This window comes from Vicugna pacos, chromosome 15 (genome assembly GCF_048564905.1).
Source record: "Vicugna pacos chromosome 15, VicPac4, whole genome shotgun sequence".
NCBI lineage: Eukaryota > Metazoa > Chordata > Mammalia > Artiodactyla > Camelidae > Vicugna > Vicugna pacos.
Window position 1 is genome coordinate 33,534,265 of NC_133001.1, and position 24,093 is coordinate 33,558,357.

The window sequence follows — 24,093 nt, forward strand, 5'->3', positions numbered from 1 at the left end:
TGGTGTTTTCACTTTAAGTAACTGTTTTGACTTTCAGCATACTTCGTCACCAACTACACCTCCAGGCAGACAATGGGGCACAAGCCGAAGGCAGGTGCAGTGTAGATGGTGCAGAGTTGGTAACTGCACCAGAATAGAACCCAGTGCATAAGAGGGGTTGAGTGAAATGCTTTGCAGTGACTCAGCCCTCACATCCTTTGCCACTCACCCCATCAAACTCCGCATTCCTGCTGACTTGCAGCATCTGTGTATACAGCAAAACTTTTGACAACGCCAGCCTGGGGTTCCTTTAAATACATGGAGGAGATCATGTCACAGTTAGTGAGCATTCATAATGAATAAAAACAAGAGGAAGCTGAAAGTACCATCCTGCAAAAAGGCCAGACTCGGTTTCCATTTGGAGGCAGGAAATATCCATCTTTCATGAGCCAGGCAAGGCCCTGGTAGGCCCAAGGCATGGCTCTACCCAGTGGGCTGCTCACAACACCAGCCTCTCTCAAGCTCCCACAGTCCCAGCCTATGTGTCTGAATTCTAGCTCTTGGGGAAATGCTGCAATGAATCCCAACTTTTGGAGTTGCCTTCAGCTTCAAGAAAAGATTTTTGGGAATCCAGTTGTATTTACTGAACATTCATGGACCAATTCCTGATGCTTCCAATCTTCTCCATCAACTGTAATTCACCTGTTACATTTGGACTTCTGGCTGTGCTATAGTTTTCCTAAATTGAAACATTTCTTACACTCAAAGTTCTCCCTGGTGTTCAAAAGCAAAATTGGTTTCCTATAAAAACTTGGCATCTCTATTATTAATTAACAGAAAGCAGAATGCCTCTGTGTGTTTACCTTCACAAAGTGTATCCATGCAATGCATTTCCTTCCCAGAGGCAAGGTTATTCCTATAGACCAGAAATTAAGTATGTATTAAAAGCAACAAGTGCAAGCTTTTCACCAGCAGGGAAGTTCTGAGAAGCAGACTACTGTATTTCATGAAAAGACATGGGACACAAGGGTGTGAAAATTAAATAGGACCTCTCACCAGGAGAAAGTAAATGATGTTAAATCTCTCACTTTATCTGCAGCTACTTTTCTGTGGCTTGATCCAATTTGCCAAACAATGTATGGGCTGCTTATCCAGCCAATCAGTAGCTATTCATTGGCCGGCTTTGTGGCTAATCTGACTTGCCAGTAGTGCGCATGTGCATGTATGAGTATGTGAGATTTTATTGCTAGTTATAACAAGAGGATTCATAGAGCTTTAGAACTTAAAGTTAGAATTCTTTTAAAGTCTGGTGCTGAATAGTAAGATGATAACAAAGGCTCTCTGTGTGGTTTCTTTTCAGTCGCTATAATTTGAGTCATGATATATCTAAATCCGTGAACCAGATTGTGATATTAGTTACACTTCTATATGTATTAGATGATTTGAAGTCATAAATGATTTCTGGGTCCACCCTTGAAGTTGGGAGCCACATTTGCTATCATATTTGCCTCTGTGGATGTTATAACAAGGTTAGAGATGTAAATAAAACTGATCAATACTAGATGTTTGATAAACATTTGCTGACTTTAATTAGAGGTACTCTCTTTCCTCCACTGTTTATGTTCTATGATAAACAAACAGAAAATAAAATATATTCATTGAAAAGGGCTGCTCAGAATCCTTCAGGGTTGTCAGTCATAAGAAGCAGGGGGCACGGTGGGACTTATGGTTGAAGGAAATGGCCTTGGCAGTTCTCTTTTCTCTTCCCCTTCTGTTGAAATCAGAGCCAGAGCCAAACAGAGCAATTCCACGTGTCCTGGGAGTGCTGAGGAACATCAATTCTATTAAACCAAAAATGGGACAGAGCCCAGACTCAGGCAAGCAGGAGGCATGCTGGGGCCTTGGCAGCAAAGGGAAGGCAGGAATGAGCACCATAAACCAGAGTCCGAGCTGGGCCAGCTGTAACATCGAAGGCCCTGAGTCCAGTCTGACAGGTGCACGCTCGCTGGCATATAAAGGGGTCACAGGGCCCACAGGAGTCACCCCTTCTACCTCCATCCCTCACCAGATCTCTGCCTGGCCCCTGTGCCAGCCAACCATTCACTTCAGCCCCAGTTTCAATCCGGGCACCTCTGTCCATCTGTTCTTTGATACCACAAGGTACCCCATCACCTCCAAGCTCATGACATTTCTTATCCTTTCTCCTTTAGTGATGCTTAAACTGCTTTTCTAGAATCATGAGCATCGTGGCCCCTGGAGCCTGTCTTCGGCACTCACTCTTGTAACTGCCCCCACAGGCCACCAGAGCATTCAGCCCAGCATTCTTAGCTTATGCTTTGCCCTGGGCTCTGGGCAGAGAGAGTGAGACTCAGTCTCAAGGCATATCATCCAAAGGTGTAATGAGGTCAGGCTCAGTTCAGAATTTGTGGATAGCAGAGTTTTGGCCCCAAATAGCAAGAGATTCTGAGGATGGGCTCAATCATGATGTCAGGTAAGAAGTTGCCATCAGTATTGGGTGATGAAGAAGAGCGTGGGGCCAGCATTGTGACCTTGTCACTGGACACCCAGGCTGGAAACATCAGCTAATCCCAAAGGGGAGGCTGATACACTTCCTGCCAGTTTTTGATTTGGGACTGAGGTGGACATGAGGTTCAAACTGGGGCCATTTTAAAATCCAGCCTTAAGGAGGTAGGGAGGACAAAGTCAGAAGGAGACGGATGAGTCCAAAAAGTAAGTGATATGGCTGCTTCTTGGAGGAGACGCCAACTTAAACAATGACGATTTATAGTATAGTAAGACAAGAAAAAAATCTCCATTAAAAGAATTATGTTTGAGAGAACTTTCAGGAAGGAATAAAAAGATGCAATTTGGGGTTTTCCTAACTACACAGAAAATGGTTATGATAGTGACTATAAACTTACTCACAAACCAAGAGCATTTACTTCTGATGGGCATGCACCTTGCTGAAGGAAAAGAAGAAATATCCCTTTCAGAGCTCACAAGTTCCCAGTTAAATGACAACTCTCTCAATAGAGCTAGTAGTTCAAAAGAAATAGTCAGGCCAGGAGAAGGCCTGCTGGTTTTAAGGGAACATCTAAACTCGCACACCAAGATCAAAAGGTTTCCTCCCAAAAGTCTGTGTCAGTCATTTAATCCTCCTCACTGTGTAATCTGATTTGCCACGATAAGTCAACATAATAATCACAGCAGCAAATACTTAAATATACCCTTCAAACCTGGATAATTTGCCCAGAAGTAAAATGCATCCAAGGATCCAGTATTCTGACATTTAATAAAAGTTTGAATTATAGTTGCAGTCTGCTGTGATTTAATTTTCTGGAGCTCAATATTTAATAAAACAATAGAAAATTATTACAAGTACGTTGTGCCATTCAGAAACTGCTGGCTATGTGCCTGCTTCTAGGGTCAGACTGTAAGAGATTAAATTCCAATTTAGCCATGTACTAGTTGTCTGACTAGCCAGTGATTCAACCTAGATGTCCTTCCATTTTTCTCACCAGCAAAACGGGAATCATCCTAGAATCTACTTACCATGGCTCTGCGAGGATTAATAACAATACATCCACATTGCTTTGAAAACTGCCTGCCCGACACTCGGAGGGGACGTAGCAGAAGTTAACTAAGTTTATGATTTTGTAAAATGGAAGTGCGCTACTCACTCTGCTTGTTTTGTTTGTTTGCTTGCTTGCTTGTTTCAAATAACTGTCCAAACATCTGCACATTTTCCCAGTCTGTGTCAAATCTTCTTTCAAATAAACCCTTTTTAGAAAGAGAAGAATTGAATTGATTGTAGACTTCAACTCGGAGAATCTGCAGTTGTGTGGCTGAGAAGCTAACGCTGCAAGGCATCTGAGCCTCAGATCACAGAGAAATCTGACTTTAGGGCAATCTTAGAAACTGGCACCAGCCTTTGAGTTCCAAATCTGAAAGAATTTCCAGAAAGCACAAGGGAGGAAAGATCTGGTGAACAAGGTAACATGAAAATATTGGTTAAGTTGACTTCTGCCCTGTCTACTATAAGTTTCATGATAGCAAGAAAGATGTCACATTCGCCTTTTTATCCTTGAGACCAGTAGAATGTCAAGAATCTAGAAGGTATTCGGTGAATGCTGGTTGATTGTTTAAATGAATGAACTTAGAAGTGAACCACAGACATGGTACTGAGCTCATAATGCGTTCTTTCTTCGTGTAGGCTAGCACTCCATCAGAGAAAAAGATTTTGCTTCATTTTTCAGTAAAATTTTGTTGAGGGTTTTGTTTTTCTTTCTGGATCTCTGATTATTTAGGTAACAAGAACACATAATAAAAAGAACTCCCATATGCTAAGCATAACACACCTGATCAGAGAAGAATTCTTGGGTGTGCTATTACTACTGTACTAGTTTTACAAATTGAAAATGGAGAATAGTAAGGTTGAGTTTTTCCAAGATCACCCAGCTAACAAGAAGCTGACATAGGCCTGTAACCCAGCTTTATCCTATTCCTAAAGACCCTGCTTTTAACCACAGCATTGCATTAAACTCTTAAAATCACAAAATATCAAAGACTAAAAGGATCTTGTATACTTTATAGGGAAGGAAACTAAGACCAGAAGGGTGAAGTGCCTTGTCAAATACCACCTGGTTCATCAAAGCGGAGCCTAGGACTTGAAATTAAGACTCCTGTCTGACAATCCAAAATGCTTTCTCCAAATATTTGCAAATGATGTGAGTGACAAGGGCTTAATTTCCAGAATATATAAGCAGCTCATACAACTTAATAACAAAAAAATAAACAACCCAATCCAAAAATGGGCAGAAGAGCTAAACAAGCAATTCTCCAGTGAAGACATACAAACAGCCAATAGGCACATGAAAAAATACTTAATATCGCTAGTTATCAGAGAAGTGCAAATCAGAACTACAGTGCAGAATCACCTCACACCAGTCAGAATGGCCATCATTCAAAGGTCCACAAATAACAAATGCTGGAGAGGCTGTGGAGAAAGAGGAACCCTCCTACACTGTTGGTGGGAATGCAGTTTGGTGTAGCCATTATGGAAAACAGTATGGAGATTCCTCAAAAAAGCTAAAAACAGACTTACCATATGATCCAGGAATCCCATTCCTAGGCATATATCCAGAGGGAACTCTAATTTGAAAAGATACATGCACCCCAATATTCATAGCAGCACTGTTTACAATAGCCAAAACATGGAAACAACCTAAATGTCCATCAACAGATGACTGGACACACACACACACACCCATACACTCACAGAATGGAATAGTACTCAGCCATAAAAAATAATAAAATAATGCCATTTACAGAAACATGGATGGACCTAGAGATTGTCATTCTAAGTGAAGTAAGCCAAAAAGAGAAAGAAAAATACCATATGATATCACTCACATGTGGAATCTAAAAAAAAAGAAGAAATAAATGAAATTATCTAAAACAGAAACAGGCTCACAGACATAATAAACAAACTTATGGTTACCAGGGGAAAAGGGGTGGAAAGCGATAAATCGAGAGTTTGAGATTTGCAAATACTATCTACTATATATAAAATAGGTAAACAGCAAGTTTTAAGTTTCTCCTGTATAGCACAGTGAACTATATTCAATATCATGTAGTAACCTACAATGAAAAAGAATATGAAAATGAATATATCTATGTATACATATGACAGAAACATTATGCTGTACACCAGAAATTGACATACTGCAAACTGATTGTATTTCAAAGAAAAAAATACGCTTTAAAAATTTTTTTAAAAAATACTTTCTCCTATGAATAATCACTTCCTTTTTAACAAAAGCAGCCCTATTCTAAGTAACTTTGGTAAACCTCAATCAGTCCCTTTACTGAATGCTAAAACAAATTTCCCTTCCAGAAATGACTTACTCTTATTTCATAAGCTCAATCAATTCTTTTGTAATCCAAAATATGCACCACAAAATGAATTCCATGGGTTAGTGTTCTAAGTGCTCTTTTTTTTTAAATTTTCTCTGCCTTCAGTATTGCCACTCAGAGCATGCTGCCTGACACAGACTCTTTTCCAGGGACTGGGACTGATGGAGAAAAAGGAGAAAAACAAAGTGCAAATCTATTTTCACAATCAGATCTAGCATTCACAAGATGATTGCCAAGAAATAGATGTGGGTGACAACAGTTCCCTAATGAGGTCTAGCATCTTAACTGAGATGCCCATTGTGTCTGATCCATTTGTTAAAGATGTCCACACTGCACGGACCACATGATGATTAAGGCGTAGTTCACCAAACCAGGCATTGTGACTGATGTTTTTTTTTAATGCATATGTGCAAATGCAAATTTGATTACAGGAATAATAATGCTTTCTTTAGTTTAAAAGGAGATGCTATTCCAGTATACATGTGGGGCTGGTTTTACTCCAGCAGTGATACAGGTTGGATCGCAGGCCCCATATCCACTCCCCTATTAGAATCAAGGGATGTCTTCACAGTAGAGGGAGGGAAGAAAATTCAGTTTTGGGATACAGAACAAAGGCAATGGACATGAAATATATGTAGTCTCTTTGGAACCACCAGAAGAGCCTGCTGCAGGAAACCCCCCATTAAGAGTCCGTTCCACACAGCTTATGTGGCAAATGTTGGTAATTGTTGAATTGGAGGGGGGGCAAAAGTATCTATTCTATTCTCTCTATTTTTGTAAATTTGAAAATTTTCACAATAAAAAGTCTTTTTTTTTTTCTTTAAAGTAATCCTTTCCTTGGGAAGAAGCTTCCCAGAGTCTTGGTTTAGTGGTGATGCTCATCAAGGAAGCAGGGATCAGTAGAGGGCACTGGACTTGAACTCAGGAGTCCATGGCCTCTAGTGGTCCAGCAACCTCTCAGGCCACCAAGCCTCCAGGATTCAGCCTTTCTTCACTCCCAGTTTGTTTCATATTCTCCCCTCCATTTGCTCACATCATATCCCTGAGAGTCCTTATCGTACTGTATTTCCTTTGTCTGCTTCCCCATTCCCTCAGGAATACAAGAACTCCTTGAGAGATGGGATCACGACCCATCTAAGGCTGAACCTCCAACACTCGTCCAAAGCCTGCATGCATCCCGCACTCAGTGAATATCTGCTCAGTTAAGGAAAGAAGCAACTGACATTGATGAAGTATACACTTGTTAGCAGTACCCATTTCTTACTGTTGTAAAGATTAAGTGAGATCACTTAGCACAGCGACTGGTGTGTAGTAAGCACTTATTTAATAGCAGCTGCTTTAATGATTATCATTATTACTATGATCATTATTATCTACCTATCATATGCTATTAACTGTCACCTGAAAGGAAATGCTCACAGAGTTCCCAATCACACTGTTACTAAGCAGCAGAACTCAAACCTAAGACCATTGGTCGCCAAAGCTCATGCTCTTAGCTCGGCATCATTCTGATCGATTTCTCATGCCACTGCCCTAAATCAGTCTGTAGATGCACCTAAAAAGATCCAAAGGATCTCAGCTGTGGATTGTTATCCTCACCAATAGGATGTCAGATTCTAGGGGCAAGACACCTGGCACCTTTCACGGCTGGAAGGAGGAGTCATCAAACTGTTCCAGGCGGCTTAAACTCAATTTAATCCCTGAGTGAACAGAAAGAAACAAATAGCAGTCGCTATAGTTCATGTGGTTGAAATAAATGTATACTTCACTTGAGTCAGCAGTTTTCTCCTCCAAAATGCATGAGTGTTAGTTTACTGTACATATACTTTTCTCCCTAGACTTAGTTTAATCATAACTATATCAAGTCACGTGGGGGCTGCTAGTCCAACAGCACAGGTTTGGATTAAATATTAAAAGAGCACTGGATACTTCAATAAAAACACTAAAAATAAAAATAAATTTTAAAAAGAGAACACTAGACTGAAACAATTTCCTTTTCCTTCATCTGCATTTGAATTTCTTTTTCCCTAAGGAGCAGTGAATGGCAGCTGTCAGGGAAGACTAAAGGTGAGGTGGACTGGCGGGACAAGGGGTCCGGTAGGGGATAATCAGTCTATGAGTTCTGCCTAGTTCACTGACTTGGTGATCTCAGACAAGTCATCACTTCTCTTTATGCTTCCGTTTGTCCAGCCATAAATGAGAAAAATAATTCACAGTGAGAGTCAGGAGTTTGCATTATGGAAGTACCCTGAAAACCCACGTAAGAGTTAATAAAAAGAAATTTATTATACACACAAATCGCCACATTATATTACACCCCACGTTAAGAAGGTGCCAAGAAAACATGGATTTCCTAAGCTTCATTCTCATATGCCTTCCCAGCCCACAGCTGAAGAGGCAGCATCAGGGAGCCACAGCCAGCCATTCTCAGGCAGAATGCAGCCTCAGGGACAATTTGGCTCCCAGAGATCAGATATGTCCTCCTTGCAATGTGTTTTCCTTGTGAACTCAGCCAGGGACCTAGAACTGGACTTTCCGGACCAGCCCTCAGACACTCCTTTTCAAAATGTATTACCCAGATCATCAGATAAAATTGTAATTGCATCAAACAACCTAGACTAAACTCACACATGTAGCCTTCTGGGGACCACAGAGTGAAATTCAAAACTACCTCCCTGGAAAAGGAAGGGAAGCCCTTAAAAAACAACAAAATGAATCACTGATGTGGCAATAAAAGGTCAAAAGCAGGAGTGCATCAGATCCTGAGCGATTTGCCAACACCTTTGAAGTTCAGTGGTTTCACCTTCTTCCAAGTGTTGGGGCTTTCTTCAAAGAAGAGCAGCATGAAGAACCTTAAAGAGCTCCTGGGAAGTCAGATATGTCCCTCCTCATCAGCAATAAGGATAATAAGAAACTTCCCTTCTAGCTAGTCCACACACGAAATAGTAAGTAGGAAAATAGTGGGGGAAACAGGACAGAGGAGAATTAACGAGGACCAGATGTTCAGAAAGCAAAAGAGAAATTTCAGGAACCTGAAGGTGATCTTTGAACAAGTTACTGACCTGGTAGGAAAGTCTAGAAATTGTGATCATAATGGAACACTGAGACAACTTCCTGAAAAAGTCCATAAGCCCTTTAATCAGGAACAAAAGAGAACAATGGATCAAAATACCCAGAAGAGCATCGCACCCAGCCCTAAGAGTGAGGGAGGGAAAATCTGTCTTCCCCTTTTGTGTGATGAACAAGGGCTAAACATAAGTAGTTGTGCACTGAGTTGACCAGTTGACTAAACACTAAATCAACTCTACTGAGCACACAGAGTTGTCTTCAAATAACCCACTCATATGTTTAAGCTTCAGTTCAAGAATCCTAACCAGGTATTATTTACAGCAACAAAAACTGAAACTCACAGAGCCTAAATGCCACCTGACACCCACACTGGGGGATAGATCGTCCTAAATTGGAAATACCTGCGCACATGCTAGCACAAGGAGAAAACGTGTCAACATCACGTAGAAATGACCATATCCAGTGTCCATGTTCCCTTGTTGGTCTCCAAAACTACTGCTCTTACCCCACATCACCTTCGTTGCCCGCTCCTCACCCTTTGCCCTATGAATAACAGTCCTGTTCCCAGAGTTTGCAGTAATCTGGTTAAAGTGATTTACATTAAACTATGAATTTTTGATTACCTTCATCCTTCCAGAAGGATTTGCATTTTTACAATAGAAGACCCATTAACTTCAATTCATGTTCAATGTGAAGGTTTTCAGTTACATGTAGATGATCTTTTTTTAATATCTGAGTGTTTCGGTAGAGGTACAAGGTATTGAAAGCAAATCAAGCAACTGCAAACCGAAAAGGAACCTGTGTTTCATTCCTGTGTCTCCCTGTGGACCATTTTAACTGCTTCTTCATCCAGATGGCAGAGTAAAGCTTCCCCATGTTCTTGAGATTCCATGTTATGGTTCTAGAGACAGACTGGCTACCACTAAATACCACTTTCAATGTGCAGAGAGAGAGTCTGACTGACTGGCACAGCCTGGCTTCCTTTGTGGCCATGGACACGGGTGCGGCATCGCCCAGCTGTGAGTACTAGGGTCCTGACTGTGGGTAGGGAGTTGTGTTGGTGGGTACTGTGTAGGCTGAATGGGCATCCTAAAAGCTACCTGCTGCAAGAAGCCTTCCCACAGACCCTCTGAACCTGTGTTTTCCAAAGCTCTCTGAAGGTCGAATCATCAGACCCTCACCTGAAGAGTCTGAATCAGTGGGTCTCAGATGGAGCCTGGGAATGTCTATTTTTAGTAAACACATCAGGTCATCTTCGTCACGAGGGGTGCTTGGGAAACCTTGTTGACTTAAACCACAGAGGCTACTGCCTCTGAGCTGTGCAGCCGAGCCCACCAGCCTGCACTCCTCAAAATGTCCTGATTCTCAAGGAGCCTAATCTCTCTTTAGCATGATATCTTGGGAGTCTTCTATCCTGAATCATTTCAAAGACCCGGGAAGTAATTGTGAGGAGACTCAAAATTACCCACACTTCAACTTAGGTCAGGGTTAGGGTTAGGGAACAATGTGTTCAGTTTTTGCCTATCAAACTGGCAAAGATAAAGAATAGTCCCCAGGGCTGGTGAGGTGGTGGGAAGGTTTGCTGCCTTGCTGGTGGAAGTACAAACTGGGATGGCTTTCTGAGAAGGTAACTTGGGTATGGTTTCTAAAGCCTTAACAGTGTCCACACTTCTCAACCTAGCAATTTTGCTTTTTAAGAATTTACCCTAAAAAATTAATTAAGACTGGGCACAAAAATGTATGACAGAGTTCATCACCACATTGACTATACTGGCAAATACCTGGAGGAAAGCACACCCAGCAACAGGAAATGGCTGAGCAAATGAAAGCAGGTGCGTACAATGGATACACTGCATTGTCACTAGAACTGAGGAGATATGCGTACAATGGGTACACTGCATTGTCACTAGAACTGAGGAGATATGCGTACAATGGGTACACTGCATTGTCACTAGAACTGAGGAGGCATTTATAGACAGGGAAGTACGTTAGCAAAGTATTCAGTTAAAAGAAAAAGTTACAAGAGGTATGATCTCATTTTTATTTTAAAAAATTGTAGTAGACTATTGGGGTATGATTCCATTATTTGGAATTACCCCCACAACCCTATTGAAGTGAGTGGCCTTCCTGGCCCTGTTTTTAATAACAACTTGACTTTGGCCAATTAATAACTTAGAATTCTCTGACAGGAAAATTAGAAATAATAGACACAAAACCCACAATTGCTCACATGATCACTGATGTGTAAACTGAAGGATATTGTTGAATCAGGGCTGGAGGGGCCATTTTCATTCCCCTGCAAGCAGAGGAGCAGCGGAGAGAGCCTTGCCTGCAGGAAAGAGATGGGGAGGACAGAGGAACAGAATGTGTCCCTCGAGAGAGACTGTGATGAGTGGAAGGAGGCGTGTCACTGACTCCCTCCCCTCCGCACTTTTAAGTAAGTCCCCTTTCCTTGAGCTACCTTGAGTCATATAAGAGTCAACCTCCAAATGTTAAAACAGATATGATATCTGAAAGATGGTATTTTGGGTCTCAGTTTTGCTTTTTGGTATTTTTTTGTTTTAACTCATGAGATGAAAGGTCAGAAAGCCCACATGCCACCCAGGATCATCCCATTAACTGAGTGACTTTGGGAAGTCATTCCACCGTCTAGATTCTGCGGGAATTTCAAGCAGGAAATTCTGGGCTTTCTGGGAAGAATAAAGAAAATTCGCAGGGATAGGACACACAGAACACCCTGTCTGCCCACCATGTAGACAGCCCAAAACTGAAGTCAGGAAGACTGAATCATGTCCTGTATTTATGAAGCCAATGAGTGGCAGCCTAGGTGTGAATCCTGGTTCTACTACTTAGTGCCTGTGGGTTTGGGCAAACTGCTTAATTTTTTTATGTCCCAGTTTCCTTATCTGTAAAAGGGGATTTTTATATTGCTTCCTTAGGACTGCTGAAGGATTAAAATAAGTCATAAAAAGTTCTTAGCATAGTGCCTAGAACATAAACAAGCATTAGTTGTGATCCCCAGATGCCCTGTTCAAGGAAGGGGGGTTCCTCCCTTTCCAAGAGACAGATTAATCCCCTAGGCCAGTGCTTCTCAAACTTTCAGTTGGCCTAGAAATCCCCTAAAGATGCGATTCACCAGGTCTAGGGTGGGTCCTGAGAATTTGCATTTCTAACTAGTTCTAGGTAAACCAATTACAGCTGATCCACCAATTGTAGTGTTAACAATTCTGCCTCAATGAAACCCTAACACATAAAAGCTTTTCACACCCGTTTCCAATATGCAAAAGAACCCTCAATGAACTGGAAAGCATTAAGACTGGGGCCTTTTCGGTCCTTAGATGTTCTCATTACATTGAGGTTAAACACCACTATGTTTTCAGTTTTAGTTCCTAGAGTGACTATTTCGAAAATATACTATTACTTCACTTTTTGGCGTCGGTAGGTTCAGCACATAATTTACTCTTTCTCTGATGATTTGTAAGGCACTTCAGACCCTCGCAGCACTTCGGGTCATTATTTAGAACATTCATTTTCATTGCCCGGCTCCGTAGACACAGAAGTTATGAGATAAGAAATTGGACTGAATTTGTTCAGAGCCAGAGCATAGGCTGGACTCTGGTGAAGGGTTTTACGTGTTTCTACTAACTCTTTGGAGTGAGCGTCTCTTCTCGCTGTAAAGTGCAATGAAGCCTGCTATTCTGGTTACTTGAAGAGCCCAATCGTGCTCCAGATAGCTGAGTTTTAGACAGTGCTGCAGACTAACACCCTGGGGTGTGGCCAGGGACTCCCTGCCCTTCTGCAGAGGGCATTAACGGAAGCATTTAAGACCTTAAGGACCCCAGGAGTCCTTTCACCTCATCACTTATGCAAATACTCCTTTTTTCTCAGTCTTGTCTTAACCAAGAATTAGGGCAGCTTCATAGCCATTTCTCAAATAAATAGACTCAGGATTGCTACTTACTGAACACTTAGGAAACCTGTGTTTTTCTTTAGCTTGTGGTGATTTTACAGAGGATTTCTGCTCCATTCAGTAGTCATTTCTCAAGCTGTTTCAAACTCTATTAGAAACCACGTGAACCATATCTTGCCTTGCCTGGCTTTTTTTCTCAGTTTGGTTCTATTTCCTTCCTTCTCCATTCCCTCTACCTTTCTTTCCCCCTCTTTCTTCTCTCTTTCAGGCACTCTTACTGAGGCAGAATGCGTGGTGGTCACGCTTACGGAGAAGGTGGCATCCTCTCCCAGCCCCACTGTTTCCCATGTTTGTCTTCTGAGGTTTCTCTGTTAACACCAGTTCTATTCTTGTAGGAAAACTTGGTCTCTTTTTGATATATTTAAGTCAGGCCCCATTTCTCCCGGATGTTTCTCTGACTCCGAATCTTTCTGAATGTCTGCGGGTCTCAGCACGCAGACATACTTCCCCAAGATTGCTGACAAATGCTGCTCTTGGAGCCTGAGACAGATCACATCTGGCCCTCCCTTCCATCAACAGGCATGGGTGTGAGTGTTTGCTTGTACAGCCCTGCAGCACCACCAGTTCCAACCCAAAATAAACACTAATGCAACTCCAGAAGCTCTGAAGGATCATGTAGATTACTGCTATCCAATAGAAATTGTGAGCCACATTCTATTTTAAATGTTCGAATAGCCACTTTTTTTAAAAAGTAAAGGGAAACAGGTAAAATTCATTTTAATGATATACTTTAACCCAATATATTAAAAATATTATCATTTCAACAAGTATTCAGTGTAAAAAGTTATCAGTGGAATAGGTATTTTACATTCTTTTTTTCACACTAAGTCGTCAAAATCCAGTGTGTGTGTTACACTGACTGCACATCTCACCTCGGACCGGCCACACTACAACAGCTCAATAGCTGAAGGTGGGTACCGATTCCCACACTGGAAAGAGTAGAATGTAGATGTTGGCTGTGATTTTCGTAAAGGAGCAGGGTGAGAGGTTTTACAAGCATATCATAAAGGCTGCGTCCTTAAAAATCTTTCTTAGACAACTCTCCACCCAAGGCAATTGCTAAGCATCTCTCATAGGGCTTCCCTCCACTCACCCCCTCTCCTCTTTGTTCTTCTCTCTCTTTTCCCTCCTCCTTCTCATCTTGCCATCCCTGCCCTAGGCCCCCGACAGTGCAAACACTTCTCTGACTGCTTTTCCTCCAAGAATTAGTCCTCTTGGAAATGCAGTGAATGCAATTGTCGATTTCGTTTGCTGATTCTTAAAGGTTCCTGGTGCAGCCGGCACCAGCTCACCAGTCTGCTGGGTTTCTCGCGGGTGCCTGGGTGAGTACAAGTGATCCCCAGCCGGAAACAGATGAGCCACTCTTCAGATGCGTGGGGACTTCACCAAGGCAACCAAATCTGCCTGCAGTGAAAACGCTCCTGCTAACCAGCCCACTTTTCAGAGCCTGTCTCAGGACCGCTGCCAGCACTGCAGCTCTAACAGGAGAGTTAAGGGGAAGAAAAAGGATTCTGCTCCATGGCAAACACCGTTCCCCACCTCCCACACTCAGAGTCTTGGGACTGAGAGGGTAGGGAACACTGAGACAAAGCAACACTCCCTGGACCCCAGTTTTATTACATCAAGCTGCAGGGGTTACAGAATTAATCATGATTTGTTTGTACAACTATTCTGTCAACACCAATTATATCTACTCTTTGCTTCTCTGAGATTCAGATGTGCTGCCCCTCAAAGACGATACTGGCTGAGTTACAGCTTCCAGTGGTGAGGGTGGTTTTGCTTACATTCAGCCCAGTCCTCCCTAAGATTCCTTTTGAAACGCATAGTTTTAAATCATTTGGTTGGAATGAAGATGGCAAACCTGGCTCATAAGATAGACCCTCTACCTACGGAAAATAGGTACACATAATAGCATCTAGAAAAGTAGACTTGACCGTCTTGGGGCACAATCACACCTAACTGAATGAACCCTCGTTTTACTATGTCCACGCAAAAGATATGATTGGACCATGCAAGATCTACCCCCAAATGACCCAAATTTTCACAGGAATCAGAATCAACTCAGACTCCCAAGGTTCATCCAGACCGAAAGAGGCCTAGAGCTAATCTAGTAAACCCCTGACGTTTTCTCAGCCAACACAGTATTGGCAGAAATGGGTCATCCAGGGAGAGCATGGATTTGAACTGTGTTCAGCCCAGCGTCTTTTACCTCATATCAGTCACTCAGAGAAACCTTGGGCTGAAGACTTGGCTACTCTTGATACACCCTCTTGTATCTAAACACTAACAAATATCCAAGAAATAAATTCTTCTTTTCATCTTTTCCCAGCTGAATCGAGTCATTCTAACGCTGAATGGCTTTTTAATATCTCTGACACACTCCTCCTCCTGCGTCTGCCAATAGTATAATGTATTATTTGGCTGGTGATATTCTCATTTCTCTTCTCAACTCAGCAGCCAGAACTGCTTCTCCCGACTTGGCAGAAGTTGAGGATGTCCATTCTTGCTGACTTTTGTGCCTGTTCATTGCCAAAATCCATAATAGTTAAGGTTTTAATTTTGTTCTCAGTTGTTTTGTGTGTGTGGCCAGAAATTCATTATTTTCCAGATTTACTCTATAGTTTATAAGTACCTGACACAGGTCTCTACTTCCCTGCAATCCTCAAGAAATAGGAAATTGTCAAGTGGGACAAGTTATACAAGAATTCTACACACAATGTAATTAACTGAAAGGTGTTTTGTGGTCGCTGTTCTTGTTGTCATTGTCAAACACAAGAGCATCTCCTCCTGTGTGTGGTACACAATCATAGTTTCCTCTGAGCTGGTTCACTTAATGATACTTCTCTCTGCTGATCTGGATGAATAATAACTTCAGACAGCTGTGGTACAGTGGAAAATGTGTCAATGAACTGGACTCTGCCACTAGCTAGATGTGTCCTTGGAAAGTCATTTAATAGCTGTAAACCACATTTACATTCCTCCATTAAAACAGATTAGATTTGATCAATGGTTCCCAAGGTGCAGGTCCCTGGGAGTCTCCAAATTCATGGGATCTCCAAATCCATGTGCATACTTAGCAGGCTATAGATGAAACAAATGATATGTTTCACTCATATAGGTATTGTTTCAAATATATGTAATTGCTGTTCTGATTAACAAAGTTTAAATTCATGTAAATGATTATTGAATTCACAGAGGCATACTGTCATTATATACCTTCTCAATCCATCAATACTACAAGTTTAAGTGCTACTGAATGGGAATCCAAGAAATGTTGATGTTGAAAAAGTTCTCTCAGTTGAAAAGGCTTAGAAACCTCTGTGGTATAATGAACTGTAAGATCCTTGTCAGCAGTAAAATTCTGCGTCTAAACATTTCTATTTTGACAGGGGGTCTCCCATACTCAGACTCAAGGCCAGTAAAGGAAATAGCTGGGCATGGGGCAGACTTGGAGTAACTGTCAACTCGCCCATGCAGATCAAGAGCTCCCTCTGGTCACACTGTACTGTAATTAACTGCAAAAGCTCTTGCAGCAGGGAGGAAAATTCCAGAAGGGGGCTATTACTGTCTTAGAAGATTTCTTGAAACTTCTTTTTTCTCTTCTCTGTTTCATTTAACTGTTGACTCACTTCTGGCTGTCTGTTTCTGGAATAGGCAATCTATATCAATTATGGCAGCCAAACTTGAAGCAAGTGGTCTACTCTCATTTATAGCCTGAGTATTTTAACTTAAAATAGGAAGTCTTCAAAATAAGCATATGCAAACACTAAGCAAATTATACCCAAACCACAAACTACTTCTTTGGGGAACCATCTAATTCTTTTTCACCTTAATATAAGCCTTAGGATAATCCTGATGGTGAGAATTATTCCAAGGATGGAGGACTATATACTTATTTATGTAAGAAGCAAAGTTCAGTGATTATAAACATAAAAGGACATGAATATCTTTTAAAGAAATAAGGAGGGGACAACTTACTTATTATGAGTTCCTTGAAGGATGTTTATCTTTGCTCCCTGTATCCTAGCATTTATGGTTGTTGTTCTATTTGTTAAATGGTGAATTTCTTGAATATAAAAAGAAGCATTAAAATTGGAAGAGAATCTTAACTGCCCTTCAACTAGAAAGTATTGAAAATAATCAATCACAGACTGTGAAATTAATATAAATAATACAGAATTGAAGAATATTTATGTGAATGCATTTTCTAAGAGCTTGGGGAAAAAATGGGTAAGGAGCCAATAGAACTGCCAGAACATATCACTGTAAGGTGATAGATAGCAGTTTTTCCAACTGTCTCAAAATTGACGTTTTGGGAACCGGTTTATCAGATCACATGTGGAGTTAGTAAACCACTGCAGGAATAGGACGCAGATGAAAATGTCAGAGGAATGACCCGAAGGGACCATTTGCTCCAATCTAAAAATGCCAGAGAGTAGTAGGCACTAAAACTCTTAGGTGAGGAATGAGGCAAAATGATTAAAAAGAGAGTTAGGTCAAGATACGAAGTCAATTTAGGTAAAAAGAAAACAGCTGACTTAAAATGTTTTAAAAGAGAGATGGCATTGGTGAGTTTGTGATATATGACTAAATGGTTAGCTTGACAACAAAAAGAAACTTCGGCCAGAGTATTATTTACAGAAACAACAAAAGTGGAAATGAACTTTTTTTTTTCAGTAAACAGTATGTATCTGGCACCATTCTAAGCACTTTACTTTCTCATCTAATTCCATCTTCTCAATTATGCCAGTACTTATGGACAAGGTGATCCCATTCGATGGGTGAGGTTGGAAAAGTTTGCCCCCAGGTGACCCAACCAGAGAGTGGCAGGGTAAGGATGAGAAAACAGGATTCTGCCCTGACCGGTGTTCAATATTACAATGCTCCCATTAGAGATCCTAATGGAAACAAAAAGAGCAAGGGGTTTGGGGAACAAGAGGAGAAATGCCTTTGTGAAAAGTTCAGGAATGACTACTAAACCCTAGCTAGCTACACATGAAAGAAAGGTGAAATGGTCCACCCTGTAAAGCAAGGGGACAGAGCATCATCTGAAAAGGAAGGGGAGGAAGGCGTTAGTAGCAGAGGCCACTGACATTGCAATGTACTGTTTACAAGATTTTCGCAAAAATTCTACTGCAGTGGCTGACAAGAATAGCCAAAGGCATGATTTATGCAATCTGGCAGTCTGCCACTGAGAGGAGGGAAAAGAGCTGACAGTTGGTGAACTTAAGAGAAGTCACAAGAAGGGGGTGCAAAAGAAATTTACTAGATTTTGAGCAGGGAAAAGACTCTTTGCTCAGACAACACAAATCATATAAACACAAACTAGACAATAATACAAAGCAGTGCAACATCAAGGCGCACGGGAAATATCACTTGTGATACAGGCTATAAGAAATAGAGGAACTCAGATAATGGGGTAAATACCACTTACACATCTTGTATGTATATTTTTTTAAAAAGATAATCCTAGATTCTAGTGTGAAAAGTATTTTTAATTAGAATTCAATTAAACAACCAAAAACCAATGAGGTTTCATTGAGGAATAGGGAAAGTACTGAGCTGAAAGTCCAGAGATTTAATATAACATTTTAAAACAAATACCTTGGTATTGCTAAGTTTAATATCCTCACTGGTAAACAGGGTGTAATAATAATACAAGGCTCAGAGGATCTTCGCAAGCATTAAATGCAACGATGTTTGTGAAAACTGCCAGTGCTCTTCCGTCTCATCATCACGATTATTACGCCTGCTCCGGTCCTACTTAGCTATACGACCCTAACAACTAGAAAGTGGAAGTAGAGATGAGGAGCTTAGACTAGATTGTCCCTTTAAACTCTCACATGCTCTGGTAATATAAACCATTGCTTTTCTTCAAAGTTACATAAATACATTTTGTAATAGATATGCAATTAAAATGTGTAAGACCACAGCATCCCCAAACCCAGTGGGTAGAGAGGAAGAGAAATTAAATTGATAAGAAGAGGGACAAAGCTGCCCATCTAAACCCATACACTGTGTGTAGCAAGCAGATCTGTCAGTCATAAGAAAATACTTGCGAAATTTAAAAGCAGTGGAGTGAAATTTCGAAAATAAATATCAATATGCAGGCAGGGCCCCCATCACACCCCATTAAAAGGACAATGATAACAGAATAACACAGCAATGCGTCTTCTCCATTTCTTTAGTGAGCTCCTACTGATTCTACAAAGCTGGATACAAATGTCTGTCACCTCCCCTGTGAAGCCTTCCCCAAATAGCTCCCAGAGCACTGTGTGTATCACAGGCTTACCATTCATTTGTACTTGGTTGTTTTATATATCTACCTACCCACTAGATTGCTAGGTCCTTAAGAATTAAAACAGCATCTTATTCAACTTTATAGCCTAGCCAACCATGGGGTCTGGCACATAAAAGTTGCTCAATAATGCTGGTTTGAGAACTGAATTAATTAATTAAGTCAATGTTGAAAACTCCAAGTACATGATAGAAGCTGGCTCTTAAGTCAACAGAAAAGACTTCCAGCTTTAAATGGCATCTGACACGATCTCTCTAAAATTTCCCTTAAAATATCCATGAATCAGAAGGGGCAGGGATAAAAGACTGACATTTTCATTAATCCCCATGTTGATGGAAATGTGCTAAAGAGTGCAATTGGTAAACCCTTGTGTTATGCTGTCTGAATAGAAAGACTGCCCACCTGAAAAAAGGTACAAAGACCATTAATTTCTCCCAAACTGTATGGCTCCCTGGAATAAGAATGCAAGATCTGACCCAACCAAGAAACTGAATAGCTGACCTTTATTGGCTAGCTGCTGCTTTCAGAGGCTGTTGGTATATTATTTCCCACTTTCCCCAATTTATAAACATCCAACCTATGAATTATAGGTAAAAGGAACCAAAGCAAGTGGAATGGAAATTATAATCAATGACATAATTGAAAAAAAAACCCCACAAACTGGAAAAAGCCTCAATTATTCTGTTAGGAGCCCACAATGTTTCAGAGGGAAAAAAATATATACATATAAAGAAAAAACTCTTTAAGCATTTAGACAGGAATAATAAATTGCATAATAAAGGTGGGGGGAGTCGGGCTGATCTCAAATTTCTCCTTTATATTATTAAGTGTTGGAAGGAAATTAAGCAGAGTGTACAGAATTTTGAGGGGCAAAATTTATAATTCAAGCTTTTATACTCAGCTTTCACAACACTTGTAGTTACAATTGAGAGGAAACCCAGTTCAAACTAGCTTATGGGGAAATAAATTAATATATTGGCTCACAAAACTTCCAAGGTAACTTTAGGTACAGGTAAACCTAGGGGCTCAAATTTACCACTGTTCCCCTGTCTCTTCCTCCCCACCATCAACCCCACCAACTCTTGCTTCATCCTGTCTCTGATTTTTTTTCTATATTGACCTCATCTTCTCCCACTGTAAGTACACTCCTTCCTTATCCCAGGAAACATAGCTCCCCCCCCAAGAAAATTCCATGCCCCACTGTTTTAGCTCATGATTCAAATGAAAGACAGACTCCCTGCATCTATGAGATTTTAAATCTCATGAAAATGCTTTGGCTGCTTGTACTCAGATCATGTCTAATCACCGTGGATGAGAGGCTGGTCTGTTAATGGTCAGGCTTGGGTCACTCCCTGCTCCTGCAGCCAGGGGATAGATACACTGTAATTAACAGGCTCACAAGAACCTAATGAGATGGGAGGGAAGCAATTCCTTCACAGAAGAAAAGAGTAAGCAGACAATAAGAGCAAACCACATTTCCCCCATGCCTACTTAACACAAACTCATACAATTTCAAAAGTCCTCCACCTAATGTTTGTCCACTTAATGTATAACTAAAAATCACACTTATTCCGAAGAGAGACAGTGCAGAATCACATCTGGTTACCATCCCATGATTGTGTCCAGGACCTCTGGGTAATGTACACAGCTCTGACATCCAGACATGGCTTCTCTTGATTCAACAACCTGTAGTTTAAATGATCAATGTAATGGTCCCCTAAGCTTCCAACACAGTAGAGGAGGGGAAAATTGATACTCCATCTAGAGACTCCATCTAGAAACTCCATCTAGAAAAGGTGGCATGACATCTGCCAAAGCATGTACCAGACCGACCCTACAGAATAACATGGCAAGAATTTACGTTTTGACAGTGAAACTGATCTGACAACCCCACCCTTTGCCCTGTGCACTGATCGCCCAAGTTCATTATTCTCCAAGACTATGCCTAAAATAAATGCAGGGGAAAATCCTTCTGGAGGTCCTGCCCCTTAGTATCCCTCTTACATTTGGCATTATTACAAGGACCATTATTATTAATCCTGGGGATTGCCTTAGAAACCTAACAATCCCAAATTCTTTGGGGTTGTTACTTCTCTGGCAATTCAGTACTTTTAAAACCCTAGCCATCTACGGGTTGAGTCTAGTTCTGTAGGTGAAAATCAGAAATCTCGTCTTGTCTTGTCCTTGATTATAGACCAGACTCTTTGGCATATCTGTCCCTTAACAGCCAGTCTTAGCCCTCAGCTAAATGAGTCCTAAATGACTCAGGCTGAGGTGCTGAGGCAGAACTAATCAGGACTGTACCCAGGCTGAGACCACTGATTGGCTGTTTGCTAGGGAATGAATTGTTACCTTCACCACCAGCCAGGGCTGAGCAGCATAATTTGGAAAGGGCTTAAAGGATCAGGCTTCTGGATTTCTCAGATTCCTCCTGAGTCCCAATCATATCCCCAGTGTTGTCTCCCACCTCTTAACTTCTGCCCACATTACCTCCAACTTAGAGCAGGGATTTTGGCTTTTGTAGTTCCATGAGGTGCATGATTATCTGACCCACAGTGGTCTTAGAGTACTGCCCACATCCTAATGGAGGAACGGCATCTCTTAACAAAGTTATACACTATTTCCTTCCTGCTTTCACAGGGACCAATTTACACTGAAGCTTTTTCTTTTCTTGAAAGAAATACAAGAAGCAAACAACATCCTGAAGTTTTGACAACTCCTCTAAAACTCCAGTCTCAGCAGGCACATGGTCTGGGTTCAAAGAAGGAAAAGGTGATCCTTTAAACATATGTTTCAGATCAGCATAACAAAGATTGTCGATTTTGCTGCCCTTGGTATGGGGGTCCTCTCCATCCTGTGCTACCCTTAGACTCAACCAAATCTTCACTTGTAGAGTTTGTTTCTAGCAATTGCCTATTCCTAATAGCAATTCTATATTTAATTTTTTAAAAATATTTTGATGTATTTTATTTCTTTCTCGGGTTTTTTTTTTTAATCGAAGCATAATTGACTTACAATGTTGTGTTAGTTTCTGGTGTACAGCATAATGATTCAGTTATACATACATATTATATATATATTCTTTTTCATATTCTTTTTCATTATAGGTTATTACAAGATATTGAATGTAGTTCTCTGTGCTATACAGTAGAAACTTGTTGTTTATCTATTTTATGTATAATAGTTAATATCTGCTAATCTCAAACTCCTAATTTGTCTCTCACCCTCCCTTTCCCCTTTGATAACCATAGGTTTGTTTTCTATGTCAGTGAACTTCTTTCTTTTTTGTAAGTAAATTCATTTGTATCTTTTTTTTAGGTTCCACATATAAGTAATACCATATCTGTCTTTCTATTTCTGACTTACTTCACTTACTATGCTAATCTCTAGGTCTATCCACGTTGCTGCAAATGACATTATTTCATTCAGTATTATGGCTGAGTAATATTTCATTGTACATATATATACACCACAACTTCTTTATCCAGTCATCTGTCAATGAAGATTTAGATTGCTTCCATGTCTTAGCTATTGTAAATAGTGCTGCTATGAACATTGGGGTGAATATATCTTTTTGAGTTAGAATTTCTCTGGATATATGCCCAGGAGTGGGATTGCTAGATCATATGGTAACTCTATTTTTAGTTTTTAAGGAATCTCCATACTGTTTTCCATAATGGCTGCACCAATTTACATTCCCACCAGCAGTGTAGGAGGGTCCCTTTTCTCCACAGCCTCTCCAGCATTGATCGTTTATGGACTTTTTAATGATGGCCAGGCTGACTGGGTATGAGGTGATACTTCATTGTAGTTTTGATTTGCATTTCTCTGATATAGTTACTTTTTCCAGTTGTAAAGGAAAGAAAACCAACTCAAAGTATCTTAAGAAAAACAAAGGAAATTTCTAGACTTGTATGACTGGAAGGCCCAGGAGTAAGACTTCCAGCACAACTGATCAAAGATCTCAAACAATTCACCTTGACCGACTCTTACTTCCTCCTTCTCTCCCCTCCAGCGCTCATGCTTTCTCTCTCTCTCTTTCTCTTCATCTCAGAGATCTGCTTGTTTCTGTTTATTTGTTCATTTCATTTTGTTTCATCAGCCTTATTCCCTCTAGATAGATGAATTCTGTTTGCATGATGGGAGGATGGCCACTGGCAGCGCAACTCTGCATCCCTACAGCTTACAATCCATACAAGTAATTTAATTCAAGGGCTCTGATTGGCCATATTTGGATTACATGTCCACTGTTGCAAAAGTCATTATGGACAGAGTATCACAATGTACCTACTCTGAAGTAATAATTGCACCCAAACTACATGAGTTGAAGAAGTAAATACACCTTTCAAAAATAAACAGGACGCTGAGCAGAAGAGCATACAGTTGTTCCATCACTCCAACATCCTTGTCTTCTATGCCTGAGGGCACCCCCAATATGCATGGGATCAGAAAATATACCACCCACTTATCTTTTCTGAAAAATGCACTTGAAGAAGAATTCCAGATAACCAAAAATAAGATACTAAGACAGGAGACATCCAGATACTAAAAAATATTGATGCACTTCCTTTCCTCAGTTTGACAGTAGACTTGGGAACTAAGTTTTATTTGTGCTTTCAGGTAGATTTTGCCATCCTGGGGTGAGATTTGTCCCTCTTCTTTTTTTCAACCTAGCTTCTGCTTTGGCTTCTTTCCCAATTCCAAGAAATCTGATTCTCAAATCACATCCTTTATCAAACATTTCAGATAGCACCTTCTTATTGGATTTGACCAGTTAAACAACATAGTTGGTACATAACTACTAGGATGGATAAAATCCAAAATACTGACAACACCAAATGCTGAAGGATATGAAACAACA

At 40.7% G+C, this 24,093-nt stretch overlaps 1 long non-coding RNA gene across 7 annotated transcripts in view; it reads right to left on the bottom strand.

The window, feature by feature from the left end:
* LOC140685736 (uncharacterized) overlaps positions 1-24,093 on the bottom strand; it is a 173,311-nt gene that overhangs the window by 15,450 nt on the left and 133,768 nt on the right. For 5 of the 7 annotated variants that reach the window (XR_012059099.1, XR_012059098.1, XR_012059101.1 and 2 more), the window contains exons 1-2: positions 23,210-23,399; positions 7,495-7,595 (exon numbers count right to left, since the gene is read on the bottom strand). This is a non-coding gene — a long non-coding RNA (uncharacterized lncRNA). Of the gene's footprint in view, positions 1-7,494; positions 7,596-23,209; positions 23,400-24,093 lie in introns of those variants that run through there. The other 2 variants (XR_012059102.1, XR_012059100.1) reach the window with 1 other exon arrangement.